We start from the raw sequence: 14252 nt of genomic DNA, 5'->3' as shown, positions 1-14252 counted from the left end.
AGTCTAAAATTATTACAAAATGATAGGTTTTAAAATATTTTAAAATTATTACTATTTGGCATGAGAAATTAATTCAGTTGTCTAAAATGTTTATTTTCTGAGCAGGGTCATAATAGTTAAGAAGATTATTGTGCTGGAAAAAGTTTCAGTAAGTAGTCCATGGCCTCAATTCCTATCCTGGTTCTCAGTGATATTTAAAGACATCAATCTCCATAGATAGATTTTTACTTTCACACAGCTGAGTTCTACATAGAAGAAATAATTTAAAAGCTCCATGTAACATACGTCAATTATTTTTCAATAAAACTGGAAAAAAAACTCCATGGACATTCACCTGAGTTTTGTTGGTATTTCAAAGCTGACTTAAATACACTGCTCTTCTATTTGGTGGCTTATCAGTTCCTGTCAAATTCCTTCATAACATTTCTATTTTTTTGGTTCCTTAAAAATAAAATGCAAAATTATCGACCTAAAATGCCCTATAATTATAGACTCATAGACTCTCAGAGCTCAAAACAATATTACAGATAATCCTACACTACACAGGGATGTAAAGGAACTTACCCAAAGCCACACAGTACAACCTAACATATCACATCACAAAACACAACACACCAGCCAATTGCAATGTGGGAACCTAGACTGGCTTATAAAAAGACATTCTTGTAACAACTAGAGAAATTTAAATATGGAATGGCTGCTAAATAATGTTTATGATTACTATTAACTTCCTTAAGTATAATAAAGTATTTCCATTGTCTTTATTCTTAGATGATACATGTTGAAATATTTATAACTTTTGAACTTACTACAAATTTTCAAATGGTGCAAGCTATGTGTTTGTATGTGTTAATATATGTGTGTGTTACTACACTGAGTGGGCGAGATAAAGAAATTATGGCAAAATGTTAACAATTATTTAGGTGGAGAGCATATGGGAATTCAAGTTTTCTGTATGTTTAAATATACACAGTAGTCAGGAATTCCCTGGTGGTCCAGTGGTTAGAGCTCTGCACTTTCATTGCCAAGGGTTCGATCCCTGGTCGTGGAACTAAGATCCCGTAAGCCGTGCGGAGCAGCCAAAAAAAAGAAGAAAAAAAAAAAATACACAGTCGCCCTGTACTTCACCAAAAGCCACAATAGCTCTCACAAAAATTGTACTAAGGACTTTGTTTAGAGCCTTATCGACTCTTTTTAAGCAGGCAGTTCTTAATGAAGTTGACTTTTCTGTTTTTCTTTAATACAACAGACTAGAAGCAAAAGTTAAAAGAGAGAGAAATGGATATTAGAGACAGTCACGATCCACTTGACAAACATTTATAAACAGTCTACCAGATTTGGGAGACAGCAATGGCCACAATATGATCCTGGCCCTAAAGAAGCCCACAGTCCAGCTGGTGACAAAGATATGCAAACAATTAGCCATAATGATAACTAAGATACCTGATACAGAGAAAGAATATGAAGCAGTAGAAACAACTGTGTTAGTAACCAGCGCACAAACTCAAAACGATCACCACAAGCCATAAGGAAAATGTCAAATTTTATTTCATATACATTTAGAAAGTTAGAGAAATTAACATTACACTTTATAAATATTATTGTGAAAGTGTTTTATTATGTAAAGTTTTAAAGCTTACAGAGAAATGTTTACATATCAAAAAATTTATTTCCCTGGTTAGGAAGAGTCAATATTCTTAAGATATCAATTCTTCCCAACTTGACCTATAGATTCAATACAATCCCAGTCAAAATCCTAGCAAGTTATTTTGTGTGGACAAAAATATAAACTAAAGCTTTTATGAAAAGACAAAAGACCCAGCATAACCAACACAATACTGAAGACAAATAAAGTCTGAGGATTGACATTACCTGACTTCAAGACATACATTAAGCTACAAAAATTACCAAGACAGTGTGGTATTGGTGAAAGAACTGACAAACAGATCAATGGAACAGAACAGAGACCCCAAAAATAGACCCACACAAATATAGTCAATTAATCTTTGACAAAGAAACAAGGGCAATTCAGTGGAGAAATGACAGTCTTTTCAACAAATGGTGTAACAATGGACATCCACATGCAAAAAAAAAAAAAAAAGAATCTAAACACTGCCCTTACACATGTTGCAAAAACACTCAAATGGATAATAGGCCTAAATGTAAAACGCAAAACTATAAAACTTCTAGAAGATAACACTGGAGAAAATCTAGGTGACTTCGGGTTTGGCGATGAGTTTTTATAGAGAACACCTAAAGCACAATCTATGAAGGAAAAAATTGGTAAGCTGGACTGCAAGAAAATCAAAAACTTCTGTTATGCAAAAGAGACTGTTAAGAAAATAAAAAGACAAGCCAAAGACTGAGGTAAATATTTATAAAACATATCTGATGAAGGACTTTTATCCAAAGTATACAAAGAACTCTTAAAATGCAACAATAAGAAAACAACCCAGGGACTTCCCTGGTGGCACAGTGGTTAAGAATCTGCCTGTCAATGCAGGGGACACAGGTTCAAGCCCTGGTCCAGGAAAATCCCACATGCCGCGGAGCAACTAAGCCCGTGCACCACAACTACTGAGCCCACGTGCCACAACTACGGAAGCCCGCAAGCCTAGAGCCCGTGTTTCACAACAAGAGAAGCCACCCAAATAAGAAGACCGTGCACTGCAACGAAGAGTAGTCCCTGCTCGCTGCAACTAGAGAAAGCCCACACGCAGCAACGAAGACCCAATGCAGCCAAAAATAAATAAATTAATAATTTTTTTTAATTTTTAAATAAGTAAAAAAAAATCCCAATCACAAAACAGGTAAAAGATCCAACCAGATACCTCACTAAAGAAGATATACAGATGGCAAATGAGCATATAAAGAGATGTTCAACATCATATGTCATTAGATAATTGCAAATTATTATAAAACATCAATTGGATACAACTACATACCTATTAAAGTGGCAAAAATCAAAAAAGTGAACAATATCAAATGCTGGCATGGATGTGGAACAACAGGAATTCTCACTCATTGCTGACGGGAATGCAAAATGATACAGCCACTTTATAAAAACAGTCTGGCAGATCCTTACAAAATTAAATATAGTTTTACCATACAGTCCAGCAATCACACTCCTAAGTATTTAGTCAAATGAGCTGAAAGTCACATCCAGACAAAAACCTGCGCACAAATGTTTATAGCAGCTTTATTCATAATTGCCCCAAACTGGAAGCAAACAAGATAGCCTCCAAAAAGTGAATGGATAAACAAACTGTGGGACATCCATACAATGGAATATTATTCGGCAATAAAAAGGAATAAGCTATCAAGCCACTAAAAGGCATAAAGGAATCTTAAATGCATACTGCTTAGTGAACAGAACCAGTCTGAAAAGTCTACATACTGTATGATTACAACTATATGACACTCTGGAAAAGCCAAAACTATAGTGACAATGAAAAGATCAGTGGTTGCCAAGAGTTCAGGGAGCGGGGTGGGAAAGGGATAAATAGGTGGAGCACAGGATTTTTTACAGCAGTGAAACTGTTCTGTAGGATACTATAATAATGGACACAAGACATGATGCATTTGTCAAAACCCATAGAACTGTATGACAGAAAGAATGAACCCTAATGTAAACTACAGACTTTAGTTAATAATAATGTACCAATATTGGTTCAGTTGTAACAAATGTACCACACTAATGCAAGATGTTAACAAAAGGGGAAACTCTGAGCAGGGCAGAGAGGGAACTCTGTACTACCTGCTCAATTTTCTGCAAACCTAAACTGCTTTAAAAAAATAAGCCTGTTAATTTTTAAATTTTTTTTGTGTGTGTAATACTCATTTGCCCCAAATACCAAATAACGAAGCTCTATTAGAGTAAGCATGTGTTGCTCACAGTTAAGTCTTTACCTACACTAAACTGGCTTTTTGTGAATTGTCAGTCACTTTCAGAAACGCTCAAATAATTAGCACATAAATTATGGGTAGACCCTGGGCAGGGTTTTGAAAAGTGTGGTCTTCAAACCACCCGCACCAAAATCATTTGGATGCTTGTTAAAAATCATATCCCTACTAAACCATAACCTCGAGGGGTGGGCAATCTGCATTTTTAACAAGTTCCCTGGGGATTGTGATGCATGACAAGTGTGGGAAGCACTGCATTAACAGTGTATAAGGATACTTAAGGACTACTTTTATTTTACTGCTTATAAAAAGCAAACAATTAAAACATACCAGCTGCCCAGTAATTGAGAACAGGTTTCCCTTCATCTCCCTGGCACAAGATGACAACCAGTGACTTATTTTGCAGTTTCAGGAATTCCAGCCATAAGGACTAAATTCTCCAGAAACACTTTATTATATAACACCATGTTTTTTAAAACGCTGGTTTTTCAAGAAAGAAATAACGAGACAGTGAAAACTACGATGATGCTTATGGCCCTTCTGTGTATTTTTTAACTGAAGACTTTTGAATCATACTTTTAATAAAGGATTAAAGAAGAAGCTTTCTGAGGCTTTTATCATTTATTATTCCCCAAATTGAATAAATATTTTTAAATAAAATTCTCAGAGGACATTGTCAATTCCTTTTATCTGCGAAAATTAATTTCTTTGAAATCATTTTGGTCTTGCCCTTTTCAGGAAGGTATCATTTTACTGCATCTATATCAAAGAAGGTCAGTCTCAGAGTCAGAACACAGGGCAACGCTTCATGACCATGTCCCACAACAATCATAGAGTGTGCCTGATCAATCCTGGCTGTCATCATTTCTTTGACTCTCCACCTTGCCCTTTTGTGACCTTGGCAATCCAGCTTTAAGCTGTATGATATTGTTATTGCCCCAATTTATCCAGTGGTCAAACTTCAAGCAATCTTAGCCATTCTGAACACAGCAGAGACATGTGTCTTTTAAATCTTTGCCTTGTCTTTCTGCATCCTTTCCCTCTTCAGCCAACAAATCATTTATAGTCCTTCCTTAGTGGAAACAATCTTATGTTAGTCATTTATACTTATAATCTAAGGCAGTGCTGGCTCAAACTTGAGCATGCATCACAATCATCTGGAGGGCTTGTTAAAAGACAGATTGCTGGGCCCTACCCCCAGCTTCTGATTCAGCGGGTCTGGGATGGGGCCCAAGAATGTGCATTTCTAATGAATTTCCATCAGGTGACGCTGATGCTGTTAGTCCAGAGACGACCACGCTTTGAGAACCACCGATATAAGATAATTTGCCACCTTACTTCTGGTATTTGCACCAGATCATGTTGTGACAGGTATGGTAATTGTATAAGTTGTTCCAAGACTCATCAGAGTGAGAATCCTAACTAACCACCCATAGATAGTATATGACAGACGATGCAAATTGACAATTCCTTTTGACAGTGGTCAAGGCCACCATATATAATTGCTTTTCTACTGTCCTAGAGAAGATCATGCAACAAACATCTCAAGTTAGCATGTGAGCACTCTTGCCTTTTATCTGTTAATCAACTCTTAACTAGCTAAGCTGCTCATCTGTCCCTGCCCTAAGCACTTTCACTCAATTTTCAATTGCCTGCCTTGTAGTCTTGGTTAATCTATTGGACTTGGACCCACTCCATGAAGACCTACCTCTTCCCATCAGAGACCCACACCCCCACTGCCACCCTGCAGAACCCAACCTGCCTTTCTGACCTCTAGTCATGGATCCTCTCCATCCTGAGGACCTGAGGAGTTTCGGCCCAATTCCTTCCTGGTCTCCTAGGCTTCTAGATGTGTGATATACCTCTGGCATCAGTCCTCTTGGCTGCCTCCCTCGGCACGACTTGGAGAAGAGAGTTTATTCTCTTTTAAAGGGAATTAGGAGAATGCCAGAGCCAAGGTGAGGCCAGGGCCACTCTGGGAACTGGGTAATGAAAGTGTCCCTCAGTAGATGGCAGGAGAAAAGGGAGCCTTCACACACAGGAGTATACGACTGAAGAAATATCAAATCCTACATTCTTTGATTTTCTCTGATATTTTCCTTAGTGCAGTGCCAACCAGAATGGTTTCTCACCTTCAGATAAGAGTTGCACACTCTGCTGAAAGATGTTGTTGCGCTAGGAAGATCAAGATTAAATCCAGAAGAAACCAAGCAACGAGAAAAATGGGCTACTTGGCCAGCAGAGGGCGGCAGACCACATCACAAGAGGGACGCCATCCCCAAGCAGCTCTTCCCATAGGAAGTCCAGGTCTGTAACTGCCGGGTAACTACTGGGGATTCTAAAGGGAGTACATTGGAATATTATTAATTACTTCCATGTTATTACTCCTCATAACAAGATGCTAACAAGAAAATGTCAACATTGTATAAGAAAAGAGCATCGGACCTGCAGTCTGAAAAGCCAGATTCTAGCATTTTCTGTTTGACTTGGCCAACAACTCAGAGCTTCCATTTTCTTACCAGTGAAATGGAGGGAAAAAGTAATAAAAGCAATCAATACCAATCACCTGTGGCCCATCAACCTCACAGGTTCGTTGTGGGAGCGGATAAGTAAAAGGAAAAAATCTATATGCACAAACATTTGTCATTTCCCAGGTTGTGAACTCAAAACAAAAGAAGTATGTTAACCCCAAAAGGTCACCTCAGCTCTTCCTTCCACAGGTCCCGATGCTGAGGAATACTTTAACCTTATCATCACAATTGTGGAGAGAGATTTTAGGCACTGGTCTGCAGGGATAGAGGGGATTTCTGGAGTAGGAGCCCATTCAGGGAGGCACTAAACCCCACTCCTTAATTAATGGCACCTCAGTCCCAGGTACTTAAGTGAGGCTGGCAAAAGAGAAGCCAGGAGCCACAGTGCAGAGAATTGAGGGAGGAAAGATTAAAGAGAAAGACTAAATCTAGGGTTGTCTTTCCCAAACAATTACTGGAAAATTGCAGAACCAGTCTGCCCCAGGGAACCTCAGGGAAAATATTACTTTGATTGTGTGATGGCATCTTTCACAGAGCACACAAGAGGCCTGGCCGGCGTGGCAAGGCAGAAGCTAAGAGCTCTGGTAGGTATATTATGCCTTTATGGAGTTGCTATGCTAAATGTTGAAAGATGCACAAAATTTAACTGTCAAAGTTAAAATCACAAATTCTGGGCTAAACTACAAGACAGAATTCCAGATGATTTCATTCTATTTTTGTGTGACAGGCTATTAATTGCCATCACTGCACAGAATTTTTATTTTAGGACAGCTAAGATTTCTCTTGCCTCAAGTCCCAACCAACAGTGTCCTCTCTGCTGCAGAAATTTCTCTAACCAATCTTCCTGTCATTTGCTTCACGGGCTTGTTCAAATTGACACTTGAGAGTTAATTTACACCTTCCTATTTTACAAAAACAATCCCAGAAGAAGGTACCAGATGATCTACCCCATTTGAATTAAAATTCTGATTTTCAGTCTCTGCTATGGATTATAAACATGGGAATCCTTGAGGGGGACCCTCACAGGAACTAGGAAATGTTTTCTATCCTTTAAATTATTTTCTCAACATATCCATGCTGGTTACTTTTAAATCTATCTATTCCTTAAAATCTAGCTAATAAACAAATCATTATAAATACTGCCATTTTAGGGAAACAAATCATAAAACCATTGAATTCTTCTACAAGGAAGTCATTAATTCAGATAACTGAATTCGAACAAGTTTTGGAGCGGTCATATCTTTTCTGAACCTTAGAACAGATCTAGGGCCCTTTTTAAGTTGTAGCTAATATGTATTGGAATTTTTTAAAGCTAACATATACAAAGACACCAACATAGGTTTCTTTTGAATACACATGGTATTAAGCTATCCACTGACACTGCCTGTTGCCTGCCTGCCTGACACATGGTAATAACACATTTCCCTGCCCAAGTGAAACGAGACAGGGCCAAGTGAATTGCTTTGGCCAATGAAATGAGAGAAGACATGCACTCGTCACTTTCAGGGAGAAGGCCATAAGAGCCCATGCCCGATTGGCCTGTTCGCTCTCCCAGTCACCCTGTCCAATTATCTAGCCTGGATTCTGAGTGAATAAACCGTGAATCAGAGACCCCTTAGAGGCAAACTGGACATGTGATGCCAAGGGTTAGAAACAATAAATCTTTGCTGTCTTAAACCACTGAGATTTTGGCATAATCCAGCCTAATCCAGCCTATCCTGACAGGCCAGATTCAAAATATGGCTCTGTTACTTATTATCCTTGACTACACAGGCAAGTTCTTAAAACTCTCTGAGCCTCAGTTTCCGCCATCATAAAAATGAGGATAATAATACCTTTCTTAAATGAGAAGCTACATGCAAAAATACCTTTTACATAGTAAATTTTCAATATAGATTAATAATAGCTGCTATTATTATCACTTGTTCTTATAGAAGAGAATCTGAAAACGGGCAGTGCAAGAGCAGAATAAACATTTCCACTTGTTCTTCTTTGAAAAATGTTAGGTTAAGGACTGCCACTTACATTTTCTAGTTAAACAAGCCCTGTACAGGAAATACAAATTTTATTAATAGCAGTACTGGCATCTTATGAATGCAGAAATAATGAATATATAGATGTTAAGTACACAGCAAGTCGATGATAGAGAGGGATTTATTTATTTACTCAATTTATGACACTGTGACCTTGAAACTCTTATGCAAAAAATCCATTAATTCCAATTTGTAAAGTACATGAAACTAGCAACAGGGTGGTAATATGGATAAAGGACAACACGTGAAGAATTAGAATGGCTTTTAAAGCAACATTTGTCTGCTCCCTTCTCATTAAACCTGTTTTAAAAGGTGAGGTATGTCCCTGACCCTAAAAATTAAAATTCTTCACCCCAATCAGTCTGGGTTTGTACATTGAGATATATTGCCTTCCTCCACAAGCACTAAAAGATTTAATAAACCCCAGGGTAGCCAGAGATAAATTTCTTAATAGAAATTCAATTTGCAGGATTTAGATATTATTTACTTCCTGATTGGAGAGCAATTTGTGAACCTTACCCAACATGGCTGCATAACTTCTTTCTCTGGCAATAGGAGTAAAATTGATTGGATCTTTTCATGGAATAATATACGGATTGATATAAATTTTTTGCTCTCGCATCTCAGTATCACCTTGCTATTTACTTTTTGTCAAAATAATCCTAGCATGCCAGGCACCAGGCAAAACATAGATTTTTATGTAAAAATGTTCGTCTTTTGTTTAGGAAATGATTCTGTCTGTAACAGATTCTTTCTGCTCGCCACATTCACAGAGGAGAAGAAAAGATAACTGAGGCTTGTCCATTTATCCCACCTTTGTCAAAAATCTGCTGACACAAGTCCTTGCTTCTCATTTGTACTAAGAACTCCGTGCCTCATTTTGCACTTCCAGAGCTATTAGTTCTCTTCAGTAATCACTCAGGACTTAATTATACCCTCAGAGCCAGAAAAGATGCATCTACTAGCCATGACCACGTGCCTGCCTGTCAGTTGCACAGGCCAGTTGGAGGCCTTGGCTCTTTGGACTTGGCTGTGTTTCATGCAGCACTGCCAAGACAAGTCCATGTGGGCACTGCAACACAGGACTCTCAGAGCCTAAAGGAAACTAAATCCTATTACGTTCTCTCTGAATGTATCAGTTCAGGTCATAAATACTTGGACACAGCCTCTCTTTCCCATGAGGGAGTCGCTGCTGGGAATGGGAAGCATGAACACATGTGGCTCTGCAGCGCCATTCCCAGTAAGCTGTGCCCCCTGAATGACCTCTCTGACCAACTGTTAATCATTCAGCCACACTTAAATTGAGAGGGAAAATAACAATAACAAAACTAAAACACTCAACTTTCATAGCACATTATAGGATAATTTCATGCAGGACCCAGGAGCCCAATAACATGGAGAGGGTATTTCAAAGTTGAAAACTGCCTTTGATTCTCTCTGGGGATAGGACAGAGGACACAGTAAAGGAGTCACCTAATTGAAACTGCCCAGAAGCCTCCAAGGGCTTCAGGCTGAAAGTCACCAAGCACGATGTGGAAAACGGCTGGGTAGCCTGCATTTCCTTTGGACCACAAACCCTGAATCTGGTTGTAATCATGGTCGTTACTGATCAGAACCGGACTTTAGTTGATGGCATACGAAGTGGTACAAGGACATGGGCACTTGTGTGCAAATGTACACAGTTCATAGACTTTACTCTCAAATTCCCACACTGTGCTCATCAAAACAGTATAGGAGCTGACCCAAAGAGGAATATTCATCCAAAACAGTCAGTTACAAGATAGGCCAAGGAAACTGCAGCCAGAGGAAGGAATTCTAACATTACAGATGTCTGACTGTTGTAAGTGCAGAAAAGCAAAGAAAATGAGAAACAGAAGCACGAAGCTGAGGTTGGAAAGTTTTCTCTCCTGAAGGCCTTGCCCACAACAGGAGCTCTTCAGAAAGCACAAACTGCCACAAAGGCACCTCTAAGAAGATAATCAACGAGAAGGGTTCACCCCCACTGTTAAAGGTCATAAAGCTGCAGGCATCCTGGTCCCAGCCTAGAACATCACAGATCAGAGAGACCTGGCTTAGAAGCCTTAGGTAAGAAATAATCATAGTTTATTTTGAAAACATACACCCCAAATAAAGATGTGCCTCCTCCTGCTTTAGGACCAGCATCATTAGAGACCTATTTTTAAAACAATCAAACAAAAGCCTAACTCTGAAGATTTTCATTAAGGGGAGCTGTTTGGGGAGCCACAGAGGTATAAATTACAATATACAACACACAGTAACACTCTAAAAATTCTCCTGACTCATCTCTGTTCCCCAAGTCCTACTTCTTGGAACAGCTGCCCCTGTTCTTATTCTCTCTCTTAAAATATTCCAGCATCAGTAAGCTCTACTTCTCACTAAGCTGTCAGCATCTTTCCTTTATTACTCAGATAGTTTCAGGCTCTGTCTTACATTCAGTCCACCAATCTTCTGCAGCTTCTTCAGTTTTTATCTCCAAACATTTCCCCAACTAGATCCAGTAGTTCTACAAGGAAGAATCTTGCTTCTTGACAAGACAGAAGAAGGAAAAGTTTTATATAAATTTCATTTTGAATATTCATTTTTCGGTGTAGAAATACACAGAGACTCTCATACACCACAGTTACAGGCTATATGCAGAAGCTAAAGTCATTAAAATATTTACTAATGAACTGACTCTGTTTATCCCACACTTCTCACAACTTCATCTATCACTCCCGCGCTCTCTGAGGTCAGGATTTGGGGTATCTGGCTGTATTCGTTTCTTATTACTACACTAAGTCCCTTAAAACAACACGCATTTATTCTTTTACAAATCTGGAGGTCAGAAGTCTGAAATGAGTCTTGAGGGGATAATAACAAAGTGTTAGCAGGGCTTTTTCCTTCTGGAGGTTCCCGGGGAGAATCCGTTCCTTGCCTCTTCTAACTTCTAAAAGGAGGCAGGCTTTCCTTGGCTGGTGGCTGCATCGTGCCAATCTCTTTTTTTTTTTTTTTGTTAACACCTTTATTGGAGTATAATTGCTTTACTACTGGGCATATACCCTGAGAAAACCATAATTCAAAAAGAGTCATGTACCACAATGTTCACTGCAGCTCTATTTACAATAGCCAGGACATGGAAGCAACCTAAGTGTCCATCGACAGATGAATGGATAAAGAAGATGTGGCACATATATACAATGGAATATTACTCAGCCATAAAAAGAAACGAAATTGGGTCATTTGTAGAGATGTGGATGGACCTAGAGTCTGTCATACAGAGTGAAGTAAGTCAGAAAGAGAAAAACAAATACTGTATGCTAACACATATATATGGAATCTAAAAATATATGGTTCTGATGAACCTAGGGCCAGGACAGGAATAAAGACACAGATGTAGAGAATGAACTTGAGGACACATGAGGTGGAGGGGAAGGGGAAGCTCTTGCTTCCATCATAGCAGTTACTACTAACAGTGATCTCCTGCCTTTCTCTCATAATGACCTTTATGACTGCATCAGACCTACCCCAATAATCCAGGATAAGATCCTATCTCAAGAGCCTTAACTTAATCATGTCTGCAAAGTCCCTTTTGCCATATAAGGTGACATTCACAAGTTCTGTGGGTTAGGATGCAGATGCCCTTGGTGGGGGCCATGGGGAAGGGGGCTATCCACACTATCAGATGTCACAAACTGTATAAAAACTCAGTACAATGCAAGACAAAGTAAATTGCCAGACTCGCAAAAGATGAATGAATTCATTAAGTCAACAAAAGTGATGATTGAGAACTGCTGGAATTATGAGCAAAGCTATTGACAAATCATAATTCAGCAGAGATAGAACCCTTTACAATTGAAAAATATAGAAAATCAGCAGGGATAATAACAGCTGGGTACAGAAAAGAAAAAATTATTTAAATACCACGTGATTAAGAGAGAATCTTTGGAAAACTGATAAAGCTATCAAATTTTTTTGTTCATGATGCAAAAATGTGAAATAAATGATATCATATATATGATCATACAATTGTCTTAGAAGAAAATTTTTTTTACCAAAAATGAATCAATCTTGATGAATTCCTTGTTCATTGTAAGTTTATAGTTGTAATTATTGTTAATGTTATTCCAATAAGGAAACTTATTTTCATAAGTTTTAGTTTTAGTTTTCAAGACAAGTAAACAGTTTAAACTTTTTTCACTATGTACAGAATGTACATTCCAGGAACAGGGGAGGAAATAGCAAAGTCATGGAGGAGGGACTTCCCTGGTGGCACAGTGGTTGAGAATCTGCCTGCCAATGCAGGGGCATGGGTTTGATCCCTGGTCCAGGAAGATCCCACATGCCGCAAAGCAACTAAGCCTGTGTGCCACAACTACTAAGCTTGTGCTCTAGAGACCACAAGCCACAACTGCTGAGCCTGCGCATCACAACTACTGAAGCCCATGCGCTCTAGGGCCCAAGTGCCGCAACTACTGAAGCTCGTGCGCCTAGAGCCCGTGCTCCGCAACAAGATAAGCCACTGCAATGAGAAGCCCGCGCACTACAATGAAGAGTAGCCCCCGCTCGCCGCAACTAGAGAAAGCCCACGTGCAGCAACAAAGACCCAACACAACTAAAAATAAATAAAAATAAATATAAAAAATATTTTACAAAAAAAAAAAGTCATGGAGGAACTGAAGTCTTCCCCACCCTAAAGCTATTTTACTATACTGTGTTTCTGAGCATGGCTGTATGCCATGACAGGCGTACTCCAGGACCTGTCTCTCCCTGTCATAAGGGGATAGATGAGACTCACTAGATGTGTAAAGAGTGAACTGTGATAGAAAGATCAACAGTATAAGGGAGAAAATCTGGTCCTAGGCTCTTTTCAAGACTTGTCACTTTTGTGACTTGGAGGAATGAGGATGTTTGGACCTCTCAGAAGATCTCTGCTTCCTCTATAAAAAGAGAGTATTACTCATACTTGTCTTCATACATTTGTTAACTTCAAGAAAATTCACTTTAGGACTTCCCTGGTAGCACAGTGGTTGAGAATCCACCTGCCAGTGCAGGGGACGTGGGTTCAATCCCTGGTCCAGGAAGATCCCACATGCCGCAGAGCAACTAAGCCCATGTGCCACAACTACTGAAGCCCACACGCCTAGAGCCCACGCTCTGCAACAAGAGAGGCCACTGCAATGAGAAGCCCACACACTTCAACAAAGAGCAGCCCCCGCTCACCACAACTAGAGAAAAGCCCGTGTGCAGCAACAAAGACCCAATGCAGCCAAAAATAAATAAATAAATTTATATAAAAAAAAAAGAAAACTCATCTTAAAATTCAGATGAATAGCTTGTAAGACTCAGTATTAAATTAAAGATGCCATTTAGTGCTACCCCAGTAAAGACACCAACAGGAATATTTGGAATGAAACAAGCTAATCCTAAAGTAAATAAAAAATAAACTCACAAAATAGTCAAGAATATTCTGAGAAAGGACAGTAATGAGAAGGTAAGCCCAACCAGAGAGAAAAAGATACTATAAAGTTATAACAATTAAAGCAGTATGGTATTACGCCTGAAAGTACAGAACAATAGAGCAGAACAGAGAGTTCTGAAATGGACTCAAATACATACAGGCATTTAAGATATGATAAAAGCGTCCTTCTAAATCAGTAGGTGAAAGATGAATTGTCCAATAAATGTTGTCAGAACAACTGAGTAGCCACCTGGGGAGAAATATATTTCTACTTTTTACCTTTCACAAAAATAAATTAAGGATGGATAGAAGCTTTCAACATACAAA

The sequence above is a fragment of the Balaenoptera ricei genome, chromosome 12 (genome assembly GCF_028023285.1).
Source record: "Balaenoptera ricei isolate mBalRic1 chromosome 12, mBalRic1.hap2, whole genome shotgun sequence".
NCBI classification, from domain to species: Eukaryota; Metazoa; Chordata; class Mammalia; order Artiodactyla; family Balaenopteridae; genus Balaenoptera; species Balaenoptera ricei.
The sequence above is the reverse complement of the archived record's forward strand: the minus strand, read 5'-3'. Positions refer to the sequence as shown.